The sequence below is a fragment of the Triticum aestivum genome, chromosome 7B (genome assembly GCF_018294505.1).
Source record: "Triticum aestivum cultivar Chinese Spring chromosome 7B, IWGSC CS RefSeq v2.1, whole genome shotgun sequence".
NCBI lineage: Eukaryota > Viridiplantae > Streptophyta > Magnoliopsida > Poales > Poaceae > Triticum > Triticum aestivum.
Genome location: NC_057813.1, coordinates 272,942,108 through 272,961,708, shown reverse-complemented (window position 1 = coordinate 272,961,708; position 19,601 = coordinate 272,942,108).

The following is a 19,601-nucleotide window of genomic DNA, read 5'->3' as shown; positions in this document are numbered from 1 at the left end:
TGCCGAACACAAAGGGAGGGAAACACCAAGTGAAGACGAGGACAAACCTCGCCAGCCGAACACTAGGGGGCAGAAAAAATTCCCTCCAGAGGTTAAAACAGTAAACATGATCCACGCGACTCACACATCCACAAGAAGGCAAGAACGCGCGCCCAGAGACGCGCATGATGAAAAGCCCACCATAGCCATATCTGACTACTGGATGTCTCGTCCGATCACCTTCGATCACATGGACGACCGAACTAGTATTCGGCGCGGAGGATCACATGCCTTGGTGCTCGACCCAATAATAGATGGATACCGTCTCACCCGTGTCCTCATGGACGGCGATAGTAGTCCCAATTTAATATACGAGGACACTGTCCATAGAATGGGGATAAACCCATCCAGAATTAGCCAAAGCAACACCACCTTTGAAGGGGTGATACTAGGCGTTGAAACTTACGGCAGGGGCTCCGTCATGCTGGAAGTAACATTCGGCTCCCGAGGCAACTCCAGAAGCGAAGAACTGCTCTTCACCATCGCACCCTTCCAAAGCGGCTATCATGCATTGCTTGGAAGAACGGCCTTCGCCCGCTTCAACGCATTGCCGCATTATGGCTACCTTATACTCAAGATGCCCGGTCCACGTGGTGTCATCACCATTAGTGGAATCACAAAGCACTTTTCACACACAGAGGAACACACGACGGCCCTGGCGGCCGGACTGTAAGCGGCCTCCAATTATCACATACATGCCTGGTCATTAAGACCACAGACACGGTTAGACGAGTCTGGTAGCCCGGTTCAACCAGGGCACCGTATATGTACCCCCATAGCGGAAACAAGGGGCTATAAATTTTTAATACAACCCCACACTTGGCTCGACCTTATTGGCAGGCCAACATCTTACAGTTTTATTATTAATAGCATACCTACGTTGCACTCTCCTACGAGTTTTTCTTTTTTTTACAGATAACGTTCGCGCAAGACCCTTCCAGGATACGGCACAACGAAGACAAAGGCGCAGACATGCAGCAGGGCCCCGTTCAACAGGTTTCTTTTTAGATTAAGCCCCTGTGTAAACCTTTTCTACTGCCTCTTGTTGTTTAACCATCCCATGGGTTCTATACCCACAGAGGATACTGCCGTTATTGGCATTTGGCCACGGCAGACTAAATTGCACGTACCTAGGAATCAAGGGCTTATAATAGGCTCTTGTCAGCATCTTTTCCTTTACAAAGACCGAATACCCTCGGGAGTGTTCAGCATCACGAGTTTGGCCGTATATGCATCAGCTCCGAATCATGTGTTTGGTCAAATGTTGGGTTTGCCCGGCTCCTGGGTTTGCCGCCTTATGTTCCGTTATCACCGGCTAAGGCAGGCCAAAGGAGAACTACTGCAATTGTGCCTTGGTTATTCCGGATGAGCGCCTTAGTAGAGAAAGCCGAAAACTGACTGTCATGATACAACAAGAGACTATTCAACCACTCGAAGACTCACCGGAATCCCTAAAGATTCCTCCGCATTAACAAAGGGCCGTTTCCCGGCCATGTATACACGCGCCCGTATTCAGATGCACGCGAAGGTACCAGGGGCTACATAGTAACCCCACCATTATACTCCCTTGGCTAAGCGAAAGTGTTACATCTATATAGTACGGTTGCCTAGTTCGACGTGCGATCACCTCCTTCATGGACCAAGACGTTGGATCAAGTGTGATTAAGCATATTTTTTGCGAACACCCCCGCATTATATGCGTGGGGGCTGAAGCCAATGACTGCTATCTTTCGGACTACTTATACATATAAAAATGCCCGCAAAGGGGATACAATCATACTTCCGAGCAAAAGTATAAACATAGCCTCATCATTAAACTAAAACATTGTTTTCTACAATGATTCGACTTATCACTCGAATAAAACATTCTTCGAGCACTGCGCCTCTATTAGGCGGGCACCTTCCATGACTTGCGGCAAGTAGTGCTTGGCCGGATATTGGCCTCCCGCCGGATCCTGGGTCGCTATTACAGTGGCCTCCATTTCCGTCCAATAGGCTTTAACGCGGGCAAGAGCCATCTGTGCACCTTCTATGCACGCCTACCTCCTCATGGCGTCAATCCAAGACACGGCTCCAAGGAATTGCTGCACCAAACCAAAATAGCTGTCCGGCTTAGGCCCCTTCGGCCAAAGATGGTCTATTACAGACCGCATTGCAAGCCCGGACAGCTGGTGGAGCTCCGCCATAGAAGCCACCTTCTCATTCAGCGACAGCGGGCGAGTGGGAGCATTGAACTGCGACCAAAAAAGCTTCTCCACTTCTTCATCACCTTGACCCTCGAAGAACTTGACAGCGTCAGCTGTACTACTAGCCAAGTCCGAATATGCGTCGGCAGGACTCAAGCGCCCCGCCAGGGGAGCATACTTCAGATCCAGGAACTTCGTCCACAGTAAGTATGAGCCCCCAGCCACAATTTTGTCGGCCTATTGGAGCTCCTCCCACATATTGCAGATCTCGGTCCGCATCTCCTTGGCGGCATTAAGTGCCTTGTCCAGCTCGGTTGAACTAGCCTTATTCTCATTTTCGAGGAGTGCGTACCAGTCGGCGGCATTCTTTAACTCCCCAGCCATTTCGGCTATCTTTTCCTTGCTTCGGCGATGAGCAGCCTGTTCGGCTCTCAACTCTTCGGCCGCCCTTAGGGCACCCACATTGCTAGCCCGAGCTTGTTCCTTGGTTTGAGAAAGTTCCGCCCTCAGGGCCTCCACGGCAGCAACACCATCTGAAGTGCAAACACATTGCATTAATATTATGCCCCTCTTACATTTTCCTATATATCATAATAAAGGAAGCAGAGCACATACCATGTGACTCCTCCAGTCGTTTATTTACCAGCGTGATATCGACATCAATAGACCCGATCTGCCTCCTTAGTTCGGCAACTTCAACAGACTGGTCGGCTGCCGGATCCTTGTATACCTGCACACATGTACGGTGCAGCCGTTAGTATATGATCCCCCGTATGCCGCTCATGGCGGGCAACCAGAGTCTCAGGGGCTACTACCTATAGGGAGCACACCTAGCAAAATTGTGCATTTTTCACTACATACCTCAAAGCCTTCGAGCAGGCTTGTAAATGCCTCATTCAAACCGCTGGTGGTGGACGAAATCTTTGTGAGCACCGTGCTCATTAAAGAGCAGTGCTCCTCCGAGAGCGCGGCTCGCTCCAGAAGGCCCGTCAGTGCGCCCGGCCGGACACTGAACTATGCCGGACCCTTCTCATCACCCCCCGTGGGAGCCAAATGCTCCGGTCTTAGGGTGACTGACATGTTCGCTGCCGGCTTCAGCAGATCCAGACTCCTCCGTGACGACACCTTTGTGTCGCCCGCTTCATGAGGCGGAGAGGTGGGTGGAGTCTCACTCTCCATCATCTCCGAACGAAGGTCCCCCGAAGACGAACTCTGTTGAGAAGAGCTGCTCGCCGGACTACAAAAGACGAAGTCCTGGTTATGGATCTCGGAGTAACATCACACCTTCGAATTAATGAATAACTTACGGCTCGGTGGAGGGCTGGCCCGTTGGTGGGCACGGCGTGGTGAGGGCGCCCGTCGCGGCAGAGCCCCTTGGTGATGCTTTCTTCCCTTGCTTGGGCGTCTCTGCCTCCAAATCTTCGGAGGCGGCCCTCTTCCTCCCGCGCGGGGAGGAGGCTTTGACCTCCCCTTCCCAGCTATCCTCCATAGGAGGGTTAGCGATATCCCCGGTCTGGATGCGCAGTGCGTGAAGTTCTGCTTCACTGCCCTTTCCTTCGTCTTTCCCTGAAGGGATTTTGCTGCGCACCCGGTCCAGCATCTTTGCAATGGTCGCACCAGGAGAGCCTTCAGGAAGTGGTGTCGGACACCTGATTCTCTTTGCCTTGTCGAGCCATTCCTGGCCGCGGAGGGATTGTTAGAATAATAGTTATGATAAATATAAATGAAGTGTCCGGCTTTAAGGTTACTTACTTGGGCATCTAGGCGATTGCAGCTTAGGCCCGCATCCTCGGTGGTGTCCGGACACTTTACTTGTGGTCCGAAGAATAATTTACACATTCCTTCGAGCTTCAGGCTGAAGAAGTGCTTAATGGTCCGCGGACCCTCCGGATTAAACTCCCACATCCGGAGAGGTCGACGTTTGCACGGCAACATCCGCCGAACTAGCATCACTTGCATTATGCTGACAAGATTTATGTCCCTCTCAATAAGCTCCCGGATACGATTCTGCAGTTCTGGCACATCGCCAGTAGGCCCATAACTCCGTCCTACGTCGGTCCAAGACGCTAACTGTGATGGAGGGCCCGAGCTGAACTCAGGGGCAGCTGCCCACTTTGGGCCTCTAGGAGCTGTGACATAAAACCACCTCCGTTGCCACACATCGGATACTTCCGGAAAGGAACCCTCTGGCCATGGGGCATCGGCGTTCTTGCTTATTATAGCACCTCCGCACTCCGCATGTCGCCCCTCGATCATCTTCGGCTTCACATTGAAAGTCTTAAGCCATAAGCCGAAGTGTGGGTTGACATGGAGAAAAGCCTCGCACACGATAATGAACGACGAGATATGGAGGATGGCGTCTGGGGCCAGATCATGGAAATCCAAGCCGTAGTAGAACATGATCCCCCTCACAAAGGGGTCGAGGGTGAGGCCTAGGCCTCGGAGGAAGTGAGGGATAAACACGACGCTCTCGTTGGGATCCGGCGTGGGGATAACTTGCCCCGGAGCAGGAAGACTATGCTGGATATCGGCGGTCAGGTATCCGACCTCTCTAAGCTTCGCAATGTCCTCCTCTTGAATTGAGGAGGCCGCCCACCGACCTGTTGCGTCGGATCCGGACATACTGGGGGATTTGGGATGTTGGAGCTTAGGTTTTGAGTGCTGAAGCTCGAGGCACGAAAGGGAGTAGGAGAGGTGGAGAAGAGGCGTAGGCCTTGACCCCTTTATAAAAGGGATGAATACCAAGAGTCCTCAGCGTGACCGCTTGAGACTTATCTAAAGTACACGGAGTCATACCAACGGTCGTCGTGGGGTCACATATGCCCACGTTAATGAAGATCCCGTATTAAGAGGAACACTATCTCTGCTTTGGCAGGACGTGCCAATAAAACCGCCTCGCAATGCGAGTCGAGGTGGAGCAGGAAATGACGGTTCGTGTAGGACCAGGCCACGATGCAAGGGCACGACGTATAAAGATTGCCAGTAGAACGGATTTATGCTAGGTATGTGAAGATCATCTTGCAGATCCGGACACGGTCTACGTGTTCGATAACCATCTTGGAGTATTCGGAGGAGGAACCCGCCTTGCAATGCCAAAGACAAGACTGCGCGCCGGACTCATCGTCATTGAAGCCTGGTTCAGGGGATACTGAGGGAGTACTGGATAAGGGGGTATCCGGACAGCCGGACTATATTCATCATCCGGACTATAGAAGCGTCAAGATACAAGACTCAAGACTTCGGCTCGTGTCTGGATGGGACTCTCCTTTGCATGGAAGACAAGCTTGGCGATCCGGATATTATGTTTCCTTCCTTGTAACCGACTCCATGTAAACCCTAGCTCTTCGGTGTCTATATAAACCGGAGAGGATGGTCCTTAGAAGGCCCATCACAATTACAATCATACCATCATAGGCTAGCTCTTAGGGTTTAGCCTCTACGATCTCGTGGTAGATCAACTCTTGTACTACACATATCTTTAATATTAATCAAGCAGGAAGTAGGGTTTTACCTCCATCGAGAGGGCCCGAACCTGGGTAAACATTGTGTCCCTCGCTTCCTGTTACCATCAGCCTAAGACGCACTGATCGGGACCCCCTACCCGAGATCCACCGGTTTTGACACCGACAGCCACCTATGCAAGGCTCAAGGCCGAGTTTGAGGAGATAGTCACCGTTGAGAAGCAGTATTCCCCTGGCAAGGTGATGGCCCCCATCGAGGATGAGGAGATGGCCCCCGGAGGGATGGGATCCCCCGGTGAGCTGCACAAGGTAAAAAATAATGGCCTATTACCATAGTTGTCGTTTTTGATTATTTGCAATGTGCTTGCTAATATGTTAGGGTTGTGCAGGTGCCGGTGGACGTCCTTGATGATTCCGATGTCGTGGCCCGTCCTGTGGACAACGCCCCAGAGATCGTTTTCGATGTCGCGGTCCGTCCTGTTGGCATCACGTCGGAGATCGATTCCGATGCCGCTGTCCATCCTGTGGACATCGCCCGAGAGATCGATTCCGATGTCGCGGTCAGTCCTATGGACATCGCCCCAGAGATCGATTCCCATGCCGCTGTCCATGCTGTGGTCATTGCCCGAGAGATCGATGATAAGAAATAGTTGGTCGCGCTAATCCTTCAGGGTAGTTTGCATTGCCCTGTGTTTAATTACCAGAACGATGCGTGTTATCAAAGCATCTTAGGGCTAGTGCACCGTCTTGTGTGGGCGGTACTTGCTACTTTTGTTTGATAGTGAATCATGTGAACCCTCTCCGAGTTATGGAAACAGATGTATCCTCACCAACTTTTGATGTAATATATGGCATGCTTAGATCTAAGTTTGAACTGTTTATCATATTAGTAGGGCTTGTTTGATGATTCTTGGTGTTAGTAGGCTAGCTACTGTGCAAGCTATAGTACTTGCAAAAGACTCATCGAAGAGAAACGTTGGGGCTGATGAGCTTGTGGTATGCTTATACTTATCCGTCGTCGATCGGCCAATAGCCCAAGCTCCTAAAATTGTAGGCTTAGTCGACACAGATACATTCAGGCCTCATTTGGTTCATAGGGTAGGAAAATCGCAGCAGAAGTACAGAGACGTACAATACAAAATCATAGCAGTACAGAGCCGTGCTCCCTCCGTTCCAAAATAGATGACCTATAGGCGGGCTAGTTTGGCCTAGTGGTTTTTTTAGGATGGCCTAGTGGGTTTCAGTGATATGACGTGGTACTGTGCCGTCCAGTCTTCGCGTGTGGTAGCAGTATTGCGGGTACAGTAAATTTTCTCGAAGAAGCGGAATTCAACAAAGTCATGATGGTTCCTTCGTCCGACCAACTTACAGTGGGAAAGTTTGGGTGATGTCTACTACGCAACCTTCTCCTTGTAGACGTTGTTGGTCCTCCAAGTGCAGAGGTTTGTAGGACAGTAGCAAATTTCCCTCAAGTGCATGACCTAAGGTTTATCAATCCGTGGGAGGCGTAGGATGAAGATGGTCTCTCTCAAGCAACCCTGCAACCAAATAACAAAGAGTCTCTTGTGTCCCCAACTCACCCAATACAATGGTAAATTGTATAGGTGCACTAGTCCAGCGAAGAGATGGTGATACAAGTGCAATATGGATGGTAGATATAGGTTTTTGTAATCTGAAATTATAAAAACAGCAAGGTAACTAATGAGAAAAGTGAGCGTAAATGGTATTGCAATGCTAGGAAACAAGGCCTAGGGTTCATACTTTCATTAGTGCAAGTTCTCTCAACAATAATAACATAATTGGATCATATAACTATCCCTCAACATGCAACAAAGAGTCACTCCAAAGTCACTAATAGCGGAGAACAAACAAAGAGATTATTGTAGAGTACAAAACCACCTCAAAGTTATCCTTTCTGATCGATCTATTCAAGAGTCCATAGTAAAATAACACAAAGCTATTCTTTCCGTTCGATCTATCATAGAGTTCGTACTAGAATAACACCTTAAGACACAAACCAACCAAAACCCTAATGTCACCTAGATACTTCAATGTCACCTCAAGTATCCGTGGGCATGATTATACGCTATGCATCACACAATCTCCGATTCATCTATTCAACCAACACAAAGTACTTCAAAGGGTGCCCCAAAGTTTCTAACAGAGATTCAAGACGAAAACGTGTGCCAACCCCTATACATAAGTTCATTGAACCCGCAAGTTGATCACCAAAACATACATCAAGTAGATCACGTGAATATCCCATTGTCACCACAGATAAGCATGACAAGACATACATAAAGTGTTTTCCAATCCTTAAAGACTCAATCCGACAACACAACTTCAAGGGGAAAACTCAATTAATCACAAGAGAGTAGAGGGGGAGAAACATCATAAGATCCAACTATAATAGCAAAGCTCGCGATACATCAAGATTGTGCCAAATCAAGAACACGAGAGAGAGAGAGAGAGATCAAACACATAGCTACTGGTACATACCCTCAGCCCCGAGGGTGAACTACTCCCTCCTCATCACGGAGAGCGCCGGGATGATGAAGATGGCCACCGGTGAGGGATCCCCCCTGCGGCAGGGTGCCGAAACAGGGTCCCGAGAGGTTTTTGGTGGCTGTAGAGGCTTGCGGCGGCGGAACTCCCGATCTATTGTGCTCCTCGATGTTTTTAGGGTATATGGACATATATAGGCGAAAGAAGTCGGTCAGGGGAGCCACGAGGGGCCCACGAGGGTGGGGGTGCATCCAGGGGGTAGGTCACTCCTTCCTGCCTTGTGGCTTCCTCGTTGCTTCCCTGACGTATACTCCAAATCTCCTGGATTGCTTCGGTTCCAAAAATAACTCTCCCGAAGGTTTCATTCCGTTTGGACCCCGTTTGATATTCCTTTTCTTCGAAACACTGAAATAGGCAAGAAAACAACAATTTGGGCTGGGCCTCCGGTTAGTAGGTTTGTCCCAAAAATGATATAAAAGTGTAGAGTAAAGCCCATAAACGTCCAAAACGGGTAATATAATAGCATTGAACAATCAAAAATTGTAGATACGTTGGAGACGTATCAAGCATCCCCAAGCTTAATTCCTGCTCGTCCTCGAGTAGGTAAATGATAAAAAGAGAATTTTTGATGTGGAATGCTACCCAACATATTTCTCAATGTAATTTTCTTTATTGTGGCATCAATGTTCATATCCAAATGATTCAAGATAAAATTTCATAAAACATAAAAATAGTAATACTTCAAGCATACTAACAAGTAATCATGTCTTATCAAAATAGCATAGCCAAAGAAAGCTCATCCCTACAAGATCATATAGTTAGGCCATGCTTCATTTTCATCACACAAAATACTCCCATCATGCACAACCCCGGTTTCAGCCAAGCAATTGGTTCATACTTTTTAACACACTTTAGCTTTTTTGAACTCTTATGCAATACATGAGCGCAAGCCATGGACATAGCTCTATATGTGGAATAGGGTGGTGGTTGTGAAGAAAAAAAGGGGGAAGATAGTCTCACATCAACTAGGCGTATCAACGGGCTATGGAGATGCCCATTAATAGATATCAATGTGAGTGAGTCGGGATTGCCATGCAATGGATGCACTTAGAGCTATATATATATATATATATATATATATATATATATATGAAAGCTCAACAAAAGAAACTAAGTGGGTGTGCATCCAACTTGCTTGCTCACAAAGACCTAGGGCATTTTGAGGAAGCCCATCATTGGCATATACAAGCCAAGTTCTGTAACGAAAGATTCCCACTAGTATATGAAAGTGACAACATAGGAGACTCTCTATCATGAAGATCATGGTGCTACTTTGAAGCACAAGTGTGGAAAAAGGATAGTAACATTGTCCCTTCTCTCTTTTTCTCTCATTTTTTTATTTTGGTGGGCTTCTTTGGCCTCTCTTTTTTATTTGGGCTTCTTTGGCCTCTTTTATTTTTATAAAGTCTGAAGTCTCATCCTGACTTCTGGGGGAATCATAGTCTTCATCATCCTTTCCTCACTTGGGACAATGCTCTAATAATGAAGATCATCACACTTTTATTTATTTACAACTCAAGAATTACAACTCAATACTTAGAACAAAATATGACTCTACGTGAATGCCTCCGGCGGTGTATCGGGATATGCAATGAACCAAGAGTGACATGTATGAAAAATTATGGAGGTGGCCTTGCCACAAATATGATGTCAACTACATGATCATGCAAAGAGCAATATGACAATGATGGAGTGTGTCATAGTAAACGGAACCGTGGAAAGTTGCATGGCAATATATCTCGGAATGGCTATGGAAATGACATAATAGGTAGGTATGGTGGATGTTTTGAGGAAGGTAAATGGTGGGTGCATGATACCGGTGAAAGTTGCGCGACATAATAGAGGCTAGGAATGATGGAAGGGTAAGTGTGTGTATAATCCATGGACTCACATTAGTCATAAAGAACTCATATACTTATTGCAGAAGTTTATTAGCCCTCGAAGCAAAGCACTACTACGCATGCTCCTAGGGGAAGGGTTGGTAGGAGTTAACCATCGCGCGATCCCGACCTCCACACATAAGGAAGGCAATCAAAAAGAGCACCCCATGCAACAAATTTGTCACACAATGTTTACCATACGTGCATGCAATGGGACTTGCCAACTTCAACACAAGTATTTCTCAATTTCATAATTACCCAACTAGCATGGCTCTAACATTACCACCTTTATATCTCAAAGTAATTATCAAGTATCAATTTTATCATAGTATTCAATGCACTATATATGATAGTTTTTATTATACCAAACTTGGATGCCCATCATATTAGGACCAATTTTATAACCAAAGCAAATACCATGCTGTTCTAAAAGACTCTCAAAATAATATAAGTGAAGCATGAGAGATCAAAACTTTCTATAAAATAAAACCACCGCCGTGCTCTAAAAAGATATAAGTGAAGCACTAGAGCAAATGACAAACTACCCCGAAAGATATAAGTGAAGATCAATGAGTAGTCGAATAATTGTGCAACTATGTGAAGACTCTCTAACATTTAAGAATTTCAGATCTTGGTATTTTATTCAAATAGTAATCAAAACAAAACAAAATGACATTTTGAGGATAGCACACATTATGTGAAGAAGCAAAAACTTAGGTTCACCCGATACTAACCGATAATTGTTGAAGAAGAAAGGTGGGATGCCTACCGGGGCATCCCCAAGCTTTAGATGCTTGAGACATCTTGAAATATTAATTAGGGATGCCTTGGGAATCCTCAAGCTTGAGCTTTTGTGTCTCCTTAATTCCTTTTATACCACGGCTTCCCTACATCTTAAAAACTTCATCCACACAAAACTCAACAAGAACTCGTGAGATACGTTAGTATAAATCAACACAATAACCTTATCATTATATACTATAACAAATCACTAAAAATATTATTCAAAATTGCATACTAAATGCCTCTGCATATTTAATACTCCTATCCTCAAATAGAATCATTAAACAAGCAAACAAATGCAAACAATGCAAACATAACAGCAGTCTGCCAAAGCAGTACAGTCTGTAAAGAATGCAAGATTCATCATACTTACCTAACTCCAAAATTTATGAAACAAATACTACACTGTAGAAAATTTATAAGAGATTATTTTGCAAAATATTTCAACAATTTATCATATTCTGACTTTTCTAGGTAATGTTTGCAACATCGATAAACTTTCTGCTTTCAAACAACAACAAGTATACTTGCAAAATAAGCGTGGTAAAGGCTATCCTTGACATTTTTATTGAAAATATAGATGCAAAAAATTATTCAACAAGAAAATACTAACAAAATAAAATGACGTTCCAAGCAAAACACATATCATGTGGTGAATAAAAATATAGCTCCACTGTTACGACGGAGGAGTGTGAAACACGGCAGCCCAGTGAACTTGGCATGTGCACCACTCCCTCCTTCCTCATGTAATACTACCATACTATTGACTATAAGGTTGGCTATAAGGTTAAAACCTTGTCTCTCTTTCTCTCTATCTATTTCCTCTCAAATGTTTTTCACCTTTCTTTTTTAGACACAATTGTTTTTTATGCCTCTTTTTTTAGAATTAGTTTTTTATACCTAGGAGCACGTGTAGAGACGGGATCTTGCAGAGCCCACTCCTTGACTTTGTCAATGCCTCTCTCTCCTCCACATAAGCAGGCTTGTAGCCCAGTATTTTGCTGGTACTACTTGCTATGCATGCATGCGGCAGGCAGCTGGCGTCCGAGGGGCCAGGGCGATCAGAGCGGGCTTGGAAGCGGTCCGGACTCCCACATGGCCCACCTCACATTATCACCATATATTTCTTGGAGTCTGTGTGCGGCGGGTGGGCAATCTCTTCTCCCTCCCCCATCTCTCTCTTGTCAGCCGACGCCCGCAGAGCGATTGGATTTCAGCTTTCGACGGTTTATTCAATTACTGTCCCACATGTCAGCGAAACTGCAAGACAACGTGTGTCCCCTCTAGTGAGTGGTGTGCGAGCCGGACTGTCGGGGGTGCGACGCGTACGAGTCGTAAGTGTGTCGCCTTTTCCTTTAGAACTTGCAAAGCGTAACATTTTCGCACGATCGATCGATAGAAGTCCAGAACAAAGTGACGAGGGCGGTGCTTTCCAGCTCGTTAGGCGGGCTAGTTTGAGCGATATGACGTGCTACAGTGTCGTCCACTTGCTCCATTTTTATATAAGCAAGAGTTTACACTCTTACGTGGGAGGAGTGCGAAACACCACATATCTGATTTTGATCGAGGGATAACTGTTCCCTGCCAAATAATGGAGCCCTGTTAACGATTATATCATGATAGTTAGGGCATCCAGCGCTGGCCCACAAATTTACACCGACATCTGTCCGAGGACACTGATGGATGCCATCCGATACTGCCCGCATACCTTTCGACAACTATATAAACTAAACGGATGAAATTTGTGCAAACAAAGCAAACTTCAAATTAACCGGATGAAATTCATTACATTTCGAAAAAAATTCCTACAAACTGGACGAAATTCATTACATATTTCACACAAACTATACTAAAACCTACTATAAACCTAATCTAAATGATCGCCGGCGCCCGACCACCAAGTCCGGCCATGAACACGAGAAAGCCATCCATTGCCTTTGCCTCCTCCACATCCACCTTGATAACCTCCTCCTCTGGAGCATAAGGTTCTGAAGATTTCCGCCTCCACGTCATCGTCAAGCGGCTAATCGGCCGCTGATGTTTACCCCACCAAGCTTGGCGTCGACTAAGTGGAGTAGCAGTGGCCTTCCTGGGACTAGAGCGGCGGAGACCTACCGTGTACTACTCTTCCTCGCTATCGGATGCGCCCGCGCACGTGCGTTGGCTGCGTGGTCGTGGCGGCGAAGGGCGGCCGATGGGGTGCCGGCGATCTCGTTCCTGCGATAGTATGTCGAAGAGAGCTTTGGAGCACGCCCGGAGCGGAGCCGCTGATGTCTCTCGTCTGCTCCTGCGACAGTACGTCCAAGAGAGCTTCCGAGCGCCAGGAGGCCATGGTTGGAGTGGTGCCGACAGAAGGAAGGGATCGGAGGAGAATGAGTGTGGGTCTTTGGCTATGGCTGGGAGTTGGGGCTCAAGTTAATATAGTGGGCGAATGGCAATGAGCCACGACAAACCGATGGATGGCTGGCGCCGGAGTAGGTTCATCGGGCGTGAATGCGGACGCTGCTTCAGTGACTTAACTGCAGGTGCGTTGGGTTACTGACATGTGGTCCCAACGGGCATCTGGCCCGCATGTCAGTGACACACCAACTGCACCGGCAGTTAAGTCCGGTGAATACGGCATTGACGTTCTGGAGAGATGGTGATCATTTCAGGCGGGAAGCGCACGCTAGCCATGGAAGGGGTTTTGGTAGGCCAGGGCGGTCAGACACTGGCGTGGTGGTAAAGTGTGAACTCATGGATGACGAGCCTTTGAAGCATATGCGGCACATATTGACAACCAGGCGTCCATGCAACCGCTCTTGTCGCCAGCTAGCCTTCGACGACCACCATTAGACACCACACAACCATGCATAACTTACGAATAATGGACGAATCGACTAGACAAACACTTGTGTGTAGTGGCACTAAGATCGGTCGTTCACGATAGTACATACTCAATACCATAGTACCCTCTCTAGCTAGGCTGTTTTATAGATTGTCGTTGTGATGGACGATATACATGAGCAAGGCGCTCCGAGTATGATCGTTGGTGTTGAGCCAGGTGAATACATGCTCGTCGTTCGCATAGGCCTCCATCAAACATCTAAACAATAATGTTAGGCACCGCCGGGGCGCGTAGGTGATGGGCTGGCCGTTTGCGTTGTGCCATGAGCAGTACTTTGATTGAGAGGGCGACGTGCATGCATTAGCATGCTTTGACAGCGTGAGCGTGAGTGTCACGCAAAGTATTTCATTTTCATTTGGTTGACAAGTGTGCGTTGCAGCGACGAGTCCGTGGTTTGATTACCCACATACGCATAATTTTGGTTTTTATTTCTTTCTCCACTGACAGGTAGGCCCGCGTAGATAGATAAAGAACACGAGCTGATGAGGCGCATGCGAACTATTTGACTGGTCAATCAGACAAATACGGAGCTATACGCTGAGCCAGTGACCGTGTAATCACCATATCTCGTATACAATGATCAAAGTGAGCTATCAAGACAAGTTCGATGACCGCCAATGCATTTTACTCGGTAATAAATGACCAGGATTGAAGGGGATCCAAATTTCCTTCGTCTTCTGTCCTTGAGCTCTTGACAAACCAATGCACTACACGGTTGTCTGACCACTCCACCCCAGAGCTCTCACCAAGCGTCGTTCATGCCACCGCACCACACACTAACCGGTAAGGAAGCGACGGCATCCCGCCGCGCCGAGTTCCTCGCCGCCCATGACTGTACACAAAATGGTAGGGAAGCGATGGCATCCCGCCGTGCCGAGTTCATCGCCGCTCGCGACCTCACACCTATGTGGAAGGAATTTGAAGCTGCCAAGGCCGAATGGGCGGTAGAGCAAGAGGCGGCCAAAGCCGCATAGAGGGAGCGGAAAAGTCAGAAAGCACTCGGGAAAAGAGAGGCCCACCGCCGCAAGAAAGAAGAGGACGCATGCGCTGCTGCGGAGAGGTCGGCGGAGATCCAAGCACGGTGGGGTGTCGCCGACAAAGCCGGGAAGGAGAACGACGGCGTCTGGCCAGCATGTGAGAAGTAGTAGTACTAGTAGTTAGTGTCTATGTCTGTGTCTAAGTACGAGCATGTACCAGTACTACTAGTTGCTACTGTAGTTTTTAGAGCAAATTACCAGTACATTAGCCTAGACTCAATGGAAAAGTTCCTATCCTGTGCATCAAATGGCATCTCTTTCTCTATAGGAATTGAGATGCATGTCATCTCACTTCCTATGATTTCCATATTCCTATAAAATTCCTATCCTATGAATGAAAGGAGGCGTCTGTTGGAGTAACTACTGTGCTAGCAGTACTGCTGGTACAGTAGTTTTCTTCAAGAAGCGGAATTCAACGAAGTCATGATGGTTCCTTCGTCTGAGCAACTTCAAAGTGGGAAAGGTTGGGCCTGTGATTTGACGGCTCATTAGTCATTATTACTGCGGCGCGACGACCGGGGTGACTCTCCCTTGGAGTTCTGCGTGCATGGCAAGTGGACCAGGATGGTCGACATCCCACATGTTGGCGAATGGAAGTATTCTTTCCAATATTGAGGAGCAAGGAAACCGTGTGGTATAGTATCACTGCTGATTGGTTCTCAAAAAAATAGTATCACTGCTGATTTATATTTATTTTTTATTTCTGATGAATGCTAGCATTACAACTCTTATGACAAAGAGTGCCAAACACGACACGTGCTGGATGTCCCACAAGTCAGCGGAAGGAGTGGGACAAGAACAACGTGGTAGAGCCCAACGCAAAAAAAACAGCGTGGTAGAGCGTCTCCACTTCTTCCACTTTTGGGTCGGAGACCACACGTAGTAGTACTAGTGGTATGAACGATACAAAGTGCGACCTGGAGAGAAAGACATGTCTAGTTGGAAGGTCTTGGGGCATACACGTAAACAAATATAAAATCTAATATGTGCCTCCAACTAATATAGTAGTAGTAGTAGTAGAGTACTTAGGCACGTACTCCATAACATCACCGTGCATTGCTCGTACAACATTTAGTGGTACTCCCTCCGTTCCAAATAACTGTAAGAGACAAATGCCGCCCAAGATTTCCCTTCTCGACCTAGTTTTGGGTGTTTGGTAGAGTGTACGGAGGGTGCATGAGTCCACACTAGTTTAGCACAAATACACTAGAAGCATGCATGAAGAGAGCATGCATGAAGAGGGGTGTTTAGTTGAGCATGCATGAAGAGGGAACAACTATGCTGAGACGAGAACGCAACCAAACACACCCTATATGCCACGCATGTTCATACCATTTGTGCCTTTCTACTTCACTTACTGCGCTACATTACTCAGGTTCGTACGTGCACTCCTGGGTACATGTCCATCTCGTAGTTCCAGTCCCACGGGTTCTTCATATAGATGGAACGATCCTTGCATGACACATGCACCTTGATGCTAGATGTCTCGCGTGTTGGCAAAAGGATGAACAAAGCTCACGTAAAAAATAGAGTGGAAGAACAAAGATTCCCGACGACCGAGAAGGATCAAGGAACCTCGTGGTGGAGCGTCTGCACTCATAATATTTTATATTATTCAGCGATATAAAATCAACCAATCATCTCCACAGTGGACTGGAAGAGTACAAAACACGGCAGCCTAGTGTAGTTACATCATACTAGTACATGGCTAACCCACGCTATCACCATGTTTCTTGGCTTCCGTGCAACACCTATCTCTTGTAATCCAATAGCCCGTATCGCTTCTCCCTCCTCGTCTCTCTCAAAGTGCGGCGGGCTAGCGTTTTTGCCGTCTATTGAGGTCGGTTAACTCATCACATGTTAGCGACATGCCAAGAGCATTCTAAAAAAAATTCCTTTCACGTTCCATTTTCAAAAAGAAAAAAAATCCTTTCACGTACGAATTTGACTGTATGCTTTGAGCAACTTGCATGTCCTATATTTCTCCTGTTTGGATACTCTAACTTAGCTAGAGGTTAGACTAACTCATGACTAACCCCGAACTAACTATAGCCAAAGAGGTGTTTGGTTGACAGGGTTAGATTGACAATAAATGCACTTGATGGAGAGAGAAAAGTGAATTTTCAGTGGTCCCAATGAGAACTATCTCCAGTTAGCACGTCTTGGGTGGGATGTTTTTTTGGTGGGTTCGGTGCAACTTGCTCTTATTTAAACCCTCATGCTTGGATACTTTAGGGCTATTTGAGCCCCAACTACCTCAAACTAACTCTAACCCATGGATCCAAACAGGGCCTATGGCCAGCCTCGACGCGGAGCAATCGCGTGCACTAGGAAGCGATGCTCTCTTGGTCATCGCACCGCTTGAAAGCCGACACTAGTGAGAGGTCGCCTCCGCTCTGGCTGGGCATTAATGCAGCACTGACGCTCTAGGGCGACGTTGGCCATTTCACATGGGAAGCGCATGCTGGCAGGGGAGTATAGGTTTTGAACCGTTTCAGGTGTAGTACTGGTAGTTTGCAAAACTACTCAATTATTGCACTCAGTTTCCTAAGAAATTGTGGTAAAACACGTTACTCCACAGCCCGCTTCCCTTCTCCTTCCTTTTCCACCGCCCGCGCACGTCTGCGGGAAGCGACCGGTCAACCCTTATATAGGAGTGCTAGCACAAAAAGAGGCATGCATGACCACTAAAATTTCCAGATTAAAGGCCACTCTAGCGGGAGTATGGCATATGTTGTTACCTTCGGCTGGGCCATGGCTACCGGGCGACGGCGACCAGAGAAGAGGTGGCGGGAGGGGAATGAATGCAGCTACTATTTGGGTTCGCCGTCCGGCTTAAATAAATGCGCAGCATCACGTGTACCCGCGGGTGCACAAATTGTAGCATACGTGTCTGCTTAAATGGGCGTCACGTAACTGGTGTGTGTGTGTGAGATTCTGAGAGACAGAGTGCGTTTGTGCGACTCTACTCTTCGGACATGTACTCAACCGTTTGCATCGGGATATAAGTATAATGGTATTTACTTTAGCTAGTGATTTACGTGTCCATGTTAACGTGGTTGTGTAAAAAAATGTCACTTCCTGTTCGTGATTTGTGTTATATAATTACAAGCAAGATGTTCGTGCATTGCACGGAACATCAATATGCATTTTTTTACAAAACACCTGTTGTGATTGACCCATGCAGGAGTAATCCCATGTGTAAAAACTAATGATATCTCGAGAACTTTATCGAAAAACTGGTATCTCGAGAATGTCATCAAAAAAATGAAAGATAAGAGATAATGTGAGGAGGAGTGGAGCGTGGTGGTGACTGGTGGTCAGAATGGGCAGAGGCATGGGGATGGACGGTGCCGGCAGGTGGTAGCGGCCACCATGCTAGATTGTTCCAGAGACTTCCTTTTTTAATTGCTCAACAATGAGGTTGTGGGAGGTAAGGATGTGGAGAGAGGTGCGGGTATCTTTTGTAAAATTATCATAGTTTGCTTTCTATTCGTCAGATATAGATCAGACGGTCTATATTACAAGATGGCAGGCACACCATCATTGCCAACTCGGTTTTTTATAAGGGTACAGATGATAAGTTTGCTAACTACCAAAGTAAAGTGGAATTTGTCCATGTTATACAAGTAAATTAGGTGATTGTTTATCATACGGGTAAGGTTGGATGAAGGGTGGTAGGAAACAAATGCTCCGCCTAGAGCATGTGTGTGTGAGATGGAGTCTTAGTGTGTGTGTGTGTGTTTGTGTTTGTGTGTGTGTGTGTGTGTGTGTGTGAGAGAGAGAGAGAGAGATGGAGTCTTAGTGTGTGTGTGTGTGATGGAGTCTTAGTGTGTGTGTGTGTGGGTGCATGCGTGTGTTTGTGTGTTTGTTTGTTTTTGTGTGTGTGTGTGTGTGTCGCGGGGTCCTCGGTGGCGGATGTAATTTAAGTGTGCATGGCTTCATCATAGAGAGGTGATGTGTATGGCAGAGGCCACCAACGATGGGGTGCGAGAGAGAAAATGCCCATAGGGAGGGAAGAGAAGGTGTGTGCGCGTGAGAGGAGTCCACATCGCGAGAACCTGTTTGTTCGAGAGACACTGAGGAAGACTACTATATATCAATGGTGCATGTAGGCGGGAATTAAACGAAGGGATCGTCTTATTGGTTTCGGGGATATAGGGGAAGAGTGAGAGGGGGGGTATCTAGAAGGAGATTGTTAAGTGTGAGTATGTGTTTTATCCATCCAGGCGGAAGTTATGTGCACACAAGAAGAGAACGATTCGATGTGGCGTTAGGGTTGAGGGTAATTAACTACGTATGGAGACATAGAGACCTTGAACGTGCATGTGTGAGAGGTATACATGTATACGTGGGATGTGTGTGTGTGTGTGTACGCGCGCATGATCGAGATAAAAGAAAGAAGACATAAGTCATAAGATCAATGACATGGGATAGACGGATCGGTATGACAATATGCATGCATGTGAGAATGCAGGGAAGAAGGCCCGACAATTGAGCATGTGTTTTTGTCTTTAAGAGATAGTGGCGTGGGCTGGAGCATGCATCTATGGCGAGCAGAGGGAGTGAGGCACAACGATTGTGCAAAAGAGATCAACCTATAAATGCATATGTATGGAGAGACATATATAGTGTGGGTGATAGGAAGCAAGACTGCGTGCGAGAAAGAAATGTTGACGGAGAAACTACAGATAGATACAGAGATGGAGATGCTAGCTAGAGGGACATCCGCTAGTTTGAGTGTTGGAGATGACCGCCGGGTG